The sequence below is a fragment of the Scyliorhinus torazame genome, chromosome 17 (assembly GCF_047496885.1).
Source record: "Scyliorhinus torazame isolate Kashiwa2021f chromosome 17, sScyTor2.1, whole genome shotgun sequence".
Taxonomy (NCBI): Eukaryota; Metazoa; Chordata; class Chondrichthyes; order Carcharhiniformes; family Scyliorhinidae; genus Scyliorhinus; species Scyliorhinus torazame.
The window spans coordinates 57,234,628-57,249,313 of record NC_092723.1 but is presented as its reverse complement, the minus strand read 5'-3'; the positions used below and the strand labels follow the sequence as shown (position 1 = coordinate 57,249,313).

General features: G+C 44.3%; 1 long non-coding RNA gene across 6 annotated transcripts in view; it reads left to right on the top strand.

Annotated features, from left to right (window-relative positions):
- The window catches only part of LOC140393883 (uncharacterized), a 294,363-nt gene extending 280,155 nt beyond the window's left edge, over positions 1–14,208 (top strand). For all 6 annotated transcript variants that reach the window (XR_011935762.1, XR_011935760.1, XR_011935763.1 and 3 more), the window contains 2 exons: positions 11,087–11,170; positions 13,710–14,208. This is a non-coding gene — a long non-coding RNA (uncharacterized lncRNA). The remainder of the gene's footprint in view (positions 1–11,086; positions 11,171–13,709) is intronic.
- The last annotated feature ends 478 nt before the right edge of the window (positions 14,209–14,686 follow it).

The window sequence follows — 14,686 nt, the reverse complement described above, 5'->3', positions numbered from 1 at the left end:
CAAACCTGCCCTCACTAAAAACTCCCAAATGATTCATGCTGGCCTTTTGGATATTAATGAGAGGTATCAAACCTGGCAATTTGACTAATCTTCTATATCGCTGTATTAAATCATAAGTTACCCTTACATCTCCCATTTGGAGCTCTATCTATTATAGTCACTGAGTTGGAAGTTCGTGCGCTTCTATTTCTGTAGTGAAAATTCAAAAGGCAATAGAAATGAAACAATTATTTCAACGGGATATTAGTTTTGTCGCTCACATTAAATTTATAACTGGCTTCTTGACGAGCCCAAATTTTGTAGTTTATGAGAAAGGGACTGGGCAACTTAAATTCAATTATATAGATCTAACTGGGGCCAAGTGTAAAAACAAATTGTAGATGAACTATTTTCACCAAGGCTTTAAAGATAAAACCCGGGTACTATTGTAAACGGGACATAATTAAGCCTTGGAAGCAATGATTGGACTGGGGACACAAGCTGTTCCTATCAATTTATCACAGAGGAGACTCATCGTCACAATACAACAATTCTTTTCAGGCTTCAGATCTTCAGTCGCCCGAATGTCAGTTCAAAAAAAAAGATCAGCAGGGGAGATCTCTTACATTGCAATCATTAACCAATCTGTCATGCTAGCACAGTCTGCCACTACATCAGTAGAAAAGGAAAGATTATATGGATACCACAGAACAGCATTAATGCATTCCACTTATTGCTTTCTTGGTCAGTAGATTGACTTTAGAGGAGGAAATGGATATTTCCTGCCTAGATTCCTCAGGCACTTTCTGATGTTCTGCTGGAGCTGTGTACGATTGCACTCGGCATTTAGAAACCACAAAAAACTGTTGACCCTGCAGGAAACTGATAGTTGGGGAAGGAGGGAAGAACCAAACCCTGCCCACAGAACTAAAATCTAACCTTGAAATGCCACTTTTGGCTGTGTTTAATTTAACCCTGGTACCACCAGCCAGTGTCTCATTGCAATGGGAATTTTGACACAACTTAAATCTTGTTTACAAACCTTTTTATGGTTTCCTCCATGTGAGATTCAACAAAATAAGCCAAATCTTCAACCATTAATATTCTTACTTGAATAAGGACACGGGGTGTCCACCCAAAGTAAAATAAAAGAAACAACATTTTTATTTACAGCAGATATATACACAGCCCGGTAGATCCCGACCGGGTTCCTCACTGGTCGGTGCGTTACTGGCCGACCTTTTATACAGAGGTCAATAGAAATGCCCCGCCCCCAGCGGGGAAGCTCGTACTTCGTGAGGTAGGCCCTGTGGGGATATTACACTTACCTCCCAGCAAAACAAGTAAACTGAATAGTTAACCTTTCGACTGCTGGTGGCTTGAAGGAATTCTGGGTTAGGCATCTTGAAAACAAACTATGAGGCTGAAAGAGGCGACATTGCCAAATGCTACATCAGGTGTGTAAAGCTCATGGGGTGAATTTTACGTTGCCCGGCGGAGTCCACCTCAGAAGTTGGTGAATTGTCGTCTTCCAGCCCTGCCTTTAGAAGATACCCAATAAAGCGTCTTTCATTCAGTTGGAAGCCAGCCAAAAGCGCTGAGGAAGGGCGAGCGTTCGGCCTACTCAGGGATGCAGAGGTCCAGGTGAAGGCAGTGAACTGGAAAACCACCACAGCCACCCACTTAAACTCACCCCTGACACCGGACTGTGGCAGCTGCCTGGCAAATTATAATTTGGAGACTGAAGCATTTTTTTCCAGGAAGGTGGTTAAGTCCTTTGAAGTATTGTCGCAGATAAGAGCTTGGTTTTAAATGTGGATGGCATTTGCGCTAATTGAATTGGTCCCTTGACATGGAGGAAACAGGTGGCATGATGGCACAGTGGTTAGCACTGCTGCATCACAGCGCCAGGGACCCAGATTCGGTTCCGACCTTGGATAACTGTCTGTGTGGAGTTTGTACATTCTCCCGTGTCTGTGTGGGTTTCTTCTGAGTGCTCCGGTTTTCTCCCACAGTCCAAAGGTGTGCCGATTAGGTGGATTGGCCATGCTAAATTGACCCTTAGTGTCCAAAGGGTTAGGTGGGGTTACGGCATTACGAGGATAGGGCGGGGAATAGGACCAGGGAGGGTGAACTTTCAGAGAGTTGGTGCAGACTAAATGGGCCGAATGGCCTACTTCTGCACTGGAGTGATTCTATGACCCTTTGCTTGTGCTGACTTTGGTGCAGGTCTTCTGGCCACCTAGGGCCCTAGTGTGGTGGGTATCTCCTGTACAGTGCCAGAAGGCTCACCTGTTGCCATGGCACTTAGCAGCATTCATGTCAATGGCAGAGGGGTGGAAGGAGGGCTATCCCCATTAGACGAGTTACCCTCACCATCTCTGCCACCCCGAAATGCGGCTCTGGTGCTGGGTTTGGAGCAACGATGAGATGCAGCACCCTCTGAGGCTTCCTCCTCCCCCTTAGGGGTCAGTCAGGGAACCTCAGGCTTTGTGGCTGATGTTTGTTCTCGGGGGGGGGAAATAGGAACAAGGAGAATGAAGAGCATTATCATCAACTGAGTTGAATTCAAAGAGACTCACTTCCTCAAAACACAAACTGGGACCAGTAGGCGAAGGGGCCTTCCTCCCAGCCTTGCCTCAGCCAATGGATCAGCTTCAATGATGGTCTCCCAGCTCCAGGGCCTCCTCCTCCACCATGCCAATGTTGGGCTGACAACCTCCAGTCCTGACCCTTTCACGATCATTGTATACCCTCTTTTCCTGAAACTGAGAAAGAACATTGTAATGAATAGGCTGCACTGCAATCACGCTTTCAAATATGTGGCCACCTTTTGTCAAGGACCAATATCTTGCAATCCTCCTTGCCAGCTAACAAGTTCGGTTGAGAAGCATCCCCACACCCAAACCACAGCAACCCCACACACCCCTGTTGCCATAGAAAGTGCCCTGCTGCATCATGCTACTTTCTACATCAGGCAATACAGTGGGAAACCCCATATTCGAGCCACTTAAAAGCCTCCCACCATTCCATCCACGTCCGCCTCCAAAGTAGTTAGACATTAACCCAGATTTTACAAGGTCATTAACCCTTTTATGGCACTGTAGCTGGGCTCTCTGGGTGACTCCCATAGCTGCTAACATCTGGTGCAGCCTCTAACCAGGCCGATTTTGTCTTGCTGTGGTGTTTCCACTTCCCGTCTTCTGGCATGTAGTCCTCCCTTCTATCACATACAGCCTGGAGGAGGATTTGCAAGGAGTGATCATCAACAAAATGTTGGACTATCTTGGGTCTGGACCCCTGACCCACTGATGGGCCCATTCTCTCCTCCATCTGTGGAGAGCCAAGGAGACTCAAAGAGTTAATACACTTGTTATTAAGAAGGGGAAATGGGTCAGCAGTGTTCAAATATCTTTTCCATAGAATCCCTACAGTGCAGAAGGAGGTCATTTGGCCTATCGAGCTGCACCAACCCTCTGAAAGAGCACTCTACGCAGGCCCCTCCCCATCCTATCCCCATAATTGGGGTAAGCAGCATGTCTCCAGCATATCTGGCAGTGTAATGCACTGTAGCACCCTGGACTGAGCCAATTAATTACATCAGTCACATGTGAGTTCACATTGGTGATTTTTTAATGTGATTTTTGATTGATGCTATTGAATTATGTTTTAAAGGAGTGGTATTTGGGTATGATGTTTTGGCTGCACTGATGCATTATCTGTGTGTGATGTAATGGTTTTGATTTGGGTGGACTAGATGGTGTGATGGAGTTTGTGGGTTCTTCTGCACAACATCATTTGTTGAACCCACATAGCCCACAGCAGAAATGACCCTGGTGGTCATGAGCGGGAGGAAAGATGAGAAGGTAGCAAGGGCTAAAAATGTGTTTTGTTGCAGACACATTGCTAATGGCATCTTATTCAAGTGGCTGCGAGACCCCACTTGGATCTCCAGAAGATTCCTTGGCAAGACCTGTGGCAAAAAGATTCAGGGCCACTCTGACCTTTAAGGCCACAGGCGTCGGATGTCTACATATGAAAAAAAAAATGAAAATCACTTATTGTCACAAGTAGGCTTCAATGAAAAATTATATACATGCCAGTAAAGTAGCAAATATAAACTGAACCATGGATTCAGTTCAGAAGTAAATGAGGCTCAAGGACTGCTTTATTCTAAGAAAAGAAATAACCTAAAAACATTAGACTCCAGATTTATTTTTATCATATTTATTGTCACAAGTAGGCTTACATTAACACTGCAATGAAGTTACTGTGAAAAGCCCCGAGTCACCACATTCTGGCAACTGTTCAGGTACACTGAGGGAGAATTCAGAATGTCCAATTCACCTAACAGCACGTCTTTTGGGAGGAAACCGGAGCACCCGGAGGAAACCCATGCAGTCACAGGGAAGACGTGCAAACTCCACACAAACAGTGACCCAAGCTGGGAATCGAACCTGGGACCCTGGCACTGTGAAACCATAGTACTAACCATTATGCTAACGTGCTGCCCCTTTTCAAAGATCAAATATAATTTAAAGGTCGATAACTCAACTAATAATCTCCCAGATATTGAACAGGAAAATAAATTAAACAGACTTTCTAAATGCCAATGTTGGCTACATTTAAACCTTCATACTGAGGAAATGTGTGCTATGGATTAAAGCTGTTCTATATTTGTAAAAAAATATTATTCATAACTGCCGCTCCATTACACTTGCAAATGTTGATGAACAGTTTTTAAAAAAGGCCAATCAACTATTGATATATACGCATGATGGGCCTGCCTGAATAAAGAACTATGACCACTGTTTTTAGGTGATTACATTAATAGTGCAAGGTTATCAATAAATCAAGGCTGACACTCCAGTGCAGTCTGGTGGTTCAGTGCACCTTGTGAAGGAATGCAACTACAAATAAAGAGTTATAATAGAATCCAGCTATAAATGAGGAGTTATAAAATTAATAATAGTGATTATATTATGAAGTAGGGATTAAAAATTAAAATAGAGTTCTTCTGTTGGACAAGAGTTAAAAGGTTTGCAAAGGTGCCTGGATATCATTTTACAACAATATCCTGTGGCATATCCTCCAACACCAGGTGGTTCTTAAAGAAACATGAACTGGACTTTATATCACCTTAGCAAGGCATTGGTAAATTGTAAGATGCTGCTATCTAAAAATGGATAATCTTAAAGATAATAATCCTAAATACCTTGTCAAACTGAATCCTGGAAATAGTGTGATCACCATCTGCACCTCCACGTATTCTATTTGATTGAAGGATTCTGATGAAAAACAAAGGATGTGGTCCAACATTTAAAAAAAATAAATTTAGAGTACCCAAATAATTTTTTCCAATTAAGGGGCAATTTAGCATGACCAATCCACCTGCCCTGCACATCTTTTTGGATTGTGGGGGCGAAACCCACACAAACACGGTGAGAATGTGCAAACTCTACATGGACAGTGACCCAGAGCCGGGATCGAACCTGAGACCTCAGCGCCATGAGGCAGCAATGCTAACCACTGTGCCACCGTGCTGCCCCAGATGTGGTCCAACATGAGTGCTCAACATGTTTCCTGTTGGTTTAGCTCTTTTAGGATATAAATATTAGAACTACACAGCAGGATTTTTAGACTTGTTGGATTAACTCCAGCATCTCTCAAGGTAAAGGTGTAGTGATTATAATTTTCCCTGTAATGGGATAGAGGTATCCTTGCTGAAACCGGTAACTTTCTACTCAAAAGATAAACACTACTTTATATATTGATGGGTATCTTAAATATCACTCTGTAACATTAATGGGATCTGAATTCTCTGTTAGGAATAAGAATATACTTATCTTTCTTAGAATTATCAATGTTGCAATTGAATTGCTATCAAAAGTGAATTGCAAGTTTGGTTATATAATAAACCTTTATATAATTTAGAAAATAAATTATCTCATATGGTCTTCTGTATCCAAATTTCCTACATTTCCTACAGTATAACATTGGCTACACTTCAAAAGTGGATCATTGTCTGTAAAGCACTTTGAGACCATGAGGTAGACATGAAAAGTGCTATATAAATGTAGTGCCTTCTTTCTTGAACATTAAAATCAAGTGTCATTATGTATTCAGTTCTTTCTTCGGCAGTCCCTCAGCATTGAGGATGACTTGCTCCCACTCCAGGGAGGTGGGTTCTGCTGTGTCTGAATAGTCCCACCTGGATCTGCAGACTTTGCCACATGTTTGATGAAGTGGATGGGACGTTCTAGACTCTGCACTCTCCTTTTGTTGTTTACATTTGGCCTTCGCATGCTGCACTCTCTGACATAAGAACATAAGAACTAGGAGCAGGAGTAGGCCATCTGGCCCCTCGAGCCTGCTCCGCCATTCAATGAGATCATGGCTGATCTTTGTGGACTCAGCTCCACTTTTCGGCCCGAACACCATAACCCTTAATTTCTTTATTCTTCAAAAAACTATCTACCTTTATCTTAAAAACATTTAATGAAGAAGCCTCAACTACTTCACTGGGCAAGGAATTCCATAGATTCACAACCCTTTGGGTGAAGAAATTCTTCCTAAACTCAGTCCTAAATCTACTTCCCCTTATTTTGAGGCTATGCCCCCTAATTCTGCTTTCACCCGCCAGTGGAAACAACCTGCCCGCATCTATCCTATCTATTCCCTTCATAATTTTATATGTTTCTATAAGATCCCCCCCGCATCCTTCTAAATTCCAATGAGTACAGTCCCAGTCTACTCAACCTCCTCATAATCCAACCCCTTCAGCTCTGGGATTAACCTAGTGAATCTCCTCTGCACACCCTCCAGTGCCAATATGTCCTTTCTCAGGTAAGGAGACCAAAACTGAACACAATACTCCAGGTGTGGCCTCACTAACACCTTATACAATTGCAGCATAACCGCCCTAGTCTTAAACTCCATCCCTCTAGCAATGAAGGACAAAACTCCATTTGCTTTCTCAATCACCTATTGCACCTGTGAACCAACTTTCTGAGACTCATGCACTAGCACACCCAGGTCTCTCTGCACAGCAGCATGTTTTAATATTTTATCATTTCAATAATCCCTTTTGCTGTTATTCCTACCAAATTGGATAACCTCACATTTGTCAACATTGTATTCCATCTGCCTGACCCTATCCCATTCACTTAACCTATCCAAATCCCTCTGCAGATTTCCGGTATCCTCTGCACTTTTTGCTTTACCACTCATCTTAGTGTCGTCTGCAAATGTGGACACATTGCACTTGGTCCCCAACTCCAAATCATCTATGTAAATTGTGAACAATTGTGGGCCCAACACTGATCCCTGAGGGACACCAGTAGCTACTGATTGCCAACCAGAGAAACACCCATTAATCCCCACTCTTTGCTTTTATTAATTAACCAATCCTCTATCCATTTTGGTAAATTATCACTAGTGCATTTTCAATTTCCCTAGCCATCTCTTTTAGCACTCTGGGATGCATTCCACCAGGGCCAGGAGACTTGTCTACCTTTAGCCCCATTAGCTTGCCCATCACTACCTCCTTAGTGATAACAATCATCTCAAGGTCTCACCTGTCATAGCCTCATTTCCATCAGTCGCTGGCATGTTATTTGTGTCTTCCACTGTGAAGACCGACCCAAAAAACCTGTTCTGTTCTTCAGCCATTTCCTCATCTCCCATTATTAAATCTCCCTTCTCATCCTCTAAAGGACCAATATTTACCTTAGCGACTCTTTTTTGTTTTATATATTTGTAGAAACTTTTACTATCTGTTTTTATATTTTGAGCAATTTATTCTCATAATCTATCTTACTTTTCTTTATAGCTTTTCCAGTAGCTTTCTGTTGCCCCCTAAAGATTTCCCAGTCCGCTTGTCTCCCACTAATCCTTGCCACTTTGTATGCTTTTTCCTTAAATTTGATATTCTCCCTTATTTCCTTAGATATCCATGGTCGATTTTCCCTCTTTCTACCATCCTTCCTTTTTGTTGGTATAAACCTTTGCTGAGCACTGTGAAAAATTGCTTGGAAGGTTCTCCACTGTTCCTCAACTGTTTCACCATAAAGTCTTTGCTCCCAGTCTACCTTAGCTAGTTCTTCTCTCATCCCATTGTAATCTCCTTTGTTTAAGCACAAAACACCAGTGTTTGATTTTACCTTCTCACCCTCCATCTGTATTTTAAATTCTACCATATTGTGATCGCTCCTTCTGAGAGGATCCCGAACTATGAGATCATTAATCAAACCTGTCTCATTACACAGGACCAGCTCTAGGACCGCTTGCTCCCTCGTAGGTTCCATTACATACTGTTCTAGGAAACTATCGCGGATACATTCTATAAACTCCTCCTCAAGGCTGCCTTGACCGACCTGGTTAAACCAATCGACATGTAGATTAAAATTCCTCATGATAACTGCTGTACCATTTCTACATGCATCAGTTATTTCTTTATTTATTGCCTGCCCCACCATAATGTTACTATTTGGTGGCCAATAGACTACTGCTATCATTGACTTTTTCGCCTTACTATTCCTGTTTTCCACCCAAATGGTTTCAACCTCATCCTCCATAGCACCGATGTCATCCCTTACTATTGGCCGGATGTCATCCTCAAATAACAGAGCTACAGCACCTCCCTTACCATCCGCTCTGTCCTTCCGAATAGTTTGACACCCTTGGATATTTAACTCCCAGTCATGACCATCCTTTAACCATGTTTCAGTAATGGCCACTAAATCATAGTCATTTACGACGATTTGCGCCATCAACTCATTTACCTTATTCCGAATACTACGATCATTCAGGTAAAGTACACTTATGTTGGTTTTTATACCTCTGTTTTGAATCTTAACACTTTGATCAGTAACCTCTCCTAAGTTATTTTTCCTCTTAACATTTCTCCCAATTTTCCTTGTCATTGAACCCATATCTTCATGTAACAACCCGCCGCGTCGCTTTCCATTTATGTTTTTACTTCCCGTTTTATTCCTTTTAGTATTACTGGGCCTATTCACTGAGCTCCCCTCAGTCACTCGCCCTTTTTGATTTTTGACTATGGCTTCTCTGCCTCACACTTTCCCACTTACTGCCTTTTGTTTCTGTCCCTGTTTTACTACCTTCCGACTTCCTGCATCGATTCCCATCCCCCTGCCACATTAGTTTAAACACTCCCCAACCGCTCTAGCAAATAGCCCACCTAGGACATCAGTTCCAGTCCTGCCCAGGTGTAACCTGTCCAGTTTGTACAGGTCCCACCTCCCCCAGAACTGGTCCCAATGCCCCAGCAATCTGAAACCCTTCCCCTGACACCATCCCTTCAGCCACGTATTCATCCTATATATTCTGTCATTTCTACTCTGACTAACACGTGGCACCTGTAGTAATCTTGAGAGGTCCGAGGTTTGAGGTCCGATTTCTTAACTTCCTTCCTAGCACCCTGTATTCTGCTTTTAGCACCTCATCCCTTTTTTTTACCTGTGTCATTTGTACCCATGTGTACCAAGACCACTGGCTGTTCACCCTCCCCATCCAGAATTCTTATACCTGCTCCGAGACATCCTTGACCCTAACACCAGGGAGGCAACATACCATCCTGGAGTCTCGTTTGCAGCCACAGAAACGCATGTCTATTCCCCTTACAATTGAATCCCCTGTAACTATTGCACTATCACACTTATCTCCCCTCCCCTCTGCAGCAGAACCAACCGTGGTGCCACGAATTTGGCTGTTGCTGTTTTCCCCTGAGAGGCCATTCCCCTCAACAGTATCCAAAGCGATATATTTGTTCTGCAGGGGAATGGCCACAGGAGATTCCTGCACTACCTGCCTCACTCTCTTGCTCTGTCTAGTGGTCACCCATTCCCTTCCTGCCTGCGGACTCTGAGCCTGCGGTGTGACCACCTCTCTATACGTGCTATCCACGATACTCTCCGCCTCGCGGATGCTCCACAGTGTCTCCAGCCGCTGCTCCAGCTCTGAAACCCGAGCTTCCAGGAGCTGTAACTGGAGACACTTCCTGCACACATGCTGACCCTGGGGACTGGAACTGTCCCCAGCCTGCCACATGGAGCAAGAGGAGCAGACCACGCCTTGGAGCTGTCCTGCCATGATTTATTCCTTTAAATTAACTTTTAAAATTAAACTTTCGAAAGATGTTTTTGTGTCAGATTATATCCAATCTCCTGTATATTATTTAATTAGCTTTATCCCTGAGTATTTATCTTGCTTGACCTGACAACAAATTCTCTGCTCCCGGAAGGTAAGTGAAGGCCTCGAGCCTGGCACTGCTTTTATCCTCTCCCCTGCAGCAGTGTCCCGCGCAGGTCCGCTCCTCCCTGCTCCCAGAAGGTAAGTGACGCTCAAGGTGATTGGTGCCTTCGTGGATGCTTTTTCTCCAGATTGTGCGATTCCCATGTGTCAGTAAGGATGTTGCATTTATTTAGGGAGGCTTTCAGCGTATCCTTGTAGTGTTTCCTCTGCCCTCCTAGTGATGGCTTGCCATTGCGGAGCTCGGAGTAGAGCACTTGTTTTGTATCAGGTATGCGGACAATGTGGCCCGTCCATCACAGCATACGTGACCAGTACCTCGATATGTGCGGAGTCTGCACGTTCTCCCCGTGTGTGCGTGGGTTTCCTCCGGGTGCTCTGGTTTCCTCCCACAGTCCAAAGATGTGCAGGTTAGGTGGATTGGCCATGCTAAATTGCCCTTAGTGTCCAAACTTGCCCTTTGTATTGGGTGGGGCTACTGGGTTATGGGGATAGGGTGGAGGTGAGGGCCTGGGTAGGTGGGTGCTCTTTCCAAGAGCCAGAGCAGACTCGATGGGCCGAATGGCCTCCTTCTGTCCTGTAAATTCTATGATTCTATGATACTGGGGACATTGGCCTGGGAGAGGACATTCACATTGGTATGCCTGTACTGCCAGTGGATTTGCAGGATTTTGCAGAAGCAACGTTGGTGATATCTCTCCAGGGATTTGAGGTGCCTGCTGTACATTGTCCAAGTTTCTGAGGCATACAGGAGGGCGGGAACCACTGCTGCTCTGTAGACCCTAAGTTTGATGCTGGATTTGATGTCTCATTCTTTGAACACTCTGTTCCTCAGGCATCTGAAGACTGCACTGTTGTATTGGAATCGATGCTGGATTTTGTCATCAATGTCAGCTTACACCAAGAGGAGGCTCCCGAGGTATGGCAAATAATCTATGTTGTCCAAGGGCTCACCGTGCATCTTGATGGTTGCGGGGCAGTTTGGTGTGGCAGGAAGGGCTGGTTTGTTTTCCAGATGTTTGGTCTGAGGGGGGTGTTGCTGTGAGGAAGATGGAGAAGAGCTTTGGCGCGATAGCACAGAGCAGTTTGACCCCAGTTTGTACATGTAATGGGTCTGTGATGGTTCCATTGGTGAGGATCATGGCTTGGTATGTCATCATGGAGAATGATGATGAATCTCTGCAGGCAGCCAAATCTGAGGAGGATGTTCCAAAATCCCTCTTGGTTGAACAGAGCCAAAGGCCTTTGCAAGATTGAAGAAGGCCATGTACAGAGGTTGATGCTGCTGCCTGCACTTTTCCTGGATTTGGCACATGCTGAAGATCATGTCTATTGAACCTCTTTATGGGCAGAAGTTGCATTGAGGCTCAGGGAGGAGCTCTTCAGCTAGTGGGAGGAGGCAGTTGAGGAGTATTCTTGCAATGACCTTTCCCGTGGCAGCGCGAAGGGAAATCTTTCTGTAATTTCCGCAGTCAGACCTGTCTCCTTTCTTGAAGATGGTTCCAATTAAGGCATATCTGAGATCATCCGGCATGCTCTCTTTATGCCAGACAAGGGTGATGAGGTTGTAGATTCTTGTCAAGAGTGTCGCTCTGCCACATTTTAATAGTTCTGTGGGGATTCCATCTGCGCCAGACGACTTGATGTTTTTCAGTTGTCGGATGGTCTTTTTGACCTCATGGCGAGCTGGGGTTGTGCTGAGATGATTGTGGGCCGCGTGTTGCGGGTTGGTGTCCAAGGTACTTGTGTCAAAGGCTGTGTCTTGGTTAAGGAGGTCCTCGAAGTACTCTCACCAGCGGGCATTGGCTGCCTCTCTGTATTTAGTGGGGTGGGTACCTGGTAGTCAGATGGTAGATGGTTTTAATTGCGCTGAAGAAGCCTTGCAAATTGTGGTTGTCGGCAAGTTGCTGAGTGTCCTGTACTCTTTCCACCCACCACCTGTACTTTAGGTTGTGAGCTCTTCGTTGCACCTCAGCCTTCAGTTGCCTGTAGGGCTTGTTTCCTCTCACTCGAGTTTTGGTGGAGCTGCCAGTTCAGGAACGCCTTGCGTTTGCGGTCAAGGAGATCCTGGATCTCCTGATCAGTCTCGTTGAACCAGTCTTGATGTTGCTTGGTCGAGAACCTGAGCGTCTCTTCGCAGGTTTTCACTACGGTGGCTTCTAAGGTGGACCAAGCTTTGTGGGCATTCTGCGGCTCTAGCTTTTTTGGTTGTCACCACTTTAGTTGTGAGGTGTCAACTGAGTAGCTTTTTCTTCTCAGGGTCTTTGAGTCCAGCAACACTGCGTTCCCTGCGGCAGCACTTTTCTGCCTGTGTGGGTTTGGGGCCAAGGTGATGGAGGTGGTAGAGCAGATTAGTTGGTGGTTAGTGCAGCAGTTGTCGGCTCCAGTTGTGGTGTGAGTGATGCGAACGTTTCTGTGGTCCCTTGTTCGGACGATGATATAGTCTATTAGGTGCCAGTTCTTGGAGCGGGGGTGTTGCCATGAGATCTTTTGTTTGTTATGACCAGGTCATTTTCTAAACATTTTGTTAGGAGGAGGCCTCCATTGCTGTTTATCTTCCCCACACCTACCCTGCCTAACACGTCCTTCCATAGGCTTGCGTTCATCCCGACTCTAATTTTGAAGTCGCCGAGGAGAATCGACTTGTCTCCCTTTGATATGCGAACAGCGATATGCGGAACAGCGAGTATTCAGTTCACAGCACTGAAAACATCCATGTTAAAGGCAGCAATTACAACCGCACCAGATTATGGGATTCAACTGTGATGGTTTTGAGCTCAGTATTTTAGGTTATTAGAAATCCTCTGAGGTACCGTAAATCGCAGTCTGGATTAGGAAACCTTTTGGAAGCTAAATTTGAAAAGTCTTGCCCATGCCAAACTATGCCCCTCTACCCACCTATGGCCCCTCATACCGTCCATGCCAAACTATGGCACTTACATGTGCATTCACCCACTATCCACTCCATATAGAATCGATTAACTATAAGATGTGTTAAAACACTAAAAAAAGTTATTCATTCGTAGGAAATGTTTTTGTTACAGCCCAACAAAAGTGTTAAATATCCAGACTCTTTAAAGTATCAATAGCGAAAATCACAAGCACCTGAAACATCTTTCTCTCACGTGGACAAACATTGTGAAATTGACAATATAGATCAGAGAGTGCGAGCAATGAATTAAGCAGTGTTTCCCGTGGGCATAGCTTTTTCACTTCTCTAATGAATTTGTGAGCTCTCATCATGCATTTTTGACTGAGACCCCAGACATCCATTAGATTGATATATTTTGCAGGGGAATAGCCTGGCATGGAGGATATGAGGGGTCATGGGGGAAGGGTGAGTGGCAGCATGGGGTGGCATGATTTGGTATGGATGAGCATAGGTAGTGAAGGGATGTCAGGGAGGGGGAGGTGAGGGCTGGAGAGCTGTTTGTTGTTATCTTGTGTTTTTTTTACAGCTGGAACAAAGTGTTGGAGCACTGACCTTTTACACAGCCCATCTCAGCAGCCAACATCCCCTGTGGTTACCTCCGAACATTTCCGGGCATGGCAGACCCGATTCCTGTCAGCACCTGCCCCACCACCCCCACTACAAAATGAAAATCCCAGCTATACAGGCAACCTATTCTGGTGCATGCTTGCTGAGCCGAGAAATTTCCCATCTCCCGATAATCAAAGAGGAAAATCCAACCTGCGAACACTATTTCTCTCCAGAGATACTCCCGACCTGATGAGTATTTTCAGCATCTTTATTTCACACGAGAAGAATTTAGTTGACTTACTCCTTAACAATGACTTCAAATTCTCAATTTAAAAGCTTTCTTTCTATTGAACTGACAAGTATAACTCAGTTTCACTCTTTTTCCATATAATTGCTCTTCTACCAAGTGAAACCTTTAATTATAAGTCTGTCTCTGTATCATCCATATAAATTAAAACGGGTGATGTATGCCTGGATCTTTCCTTTGCAGAACTGCATTTTTCCATATATATCAAGTGATTAAAGTTCTCTCAAATGCATTGCAGGTATCGAATGGCACATCTTCCATTAAACTGCCCATTTGTATTGGGTTAGCCCTGCCCAAAAAAACAATGGTACTTTAAACTGCCATTCACTTCCGTGCTTCACTGTCAAAGTTTGTGTTACTACTATACAAAACATGAAATCAAATGGGAGACTTCAGAACATTCCTGTCAACCCTTTCCTCCCTGACAGCTTAAATTTCTTCTGTTACATTGGAATTCAGGAATTTAATTAGTGCGTTGGGATCACATTCTGCAACTCAGCATGTTTTTCTATGAAATGTGAATCTAACCAAGAGTGCAATGGGACAGGAGCTAATTATGACTTAATGTTCAAATATATCCAATATTAAGGAGAAAAGAAGTAGAAACAAGTGGAGACCATGTGGCCCATGGAGCCTACTCCGCCATT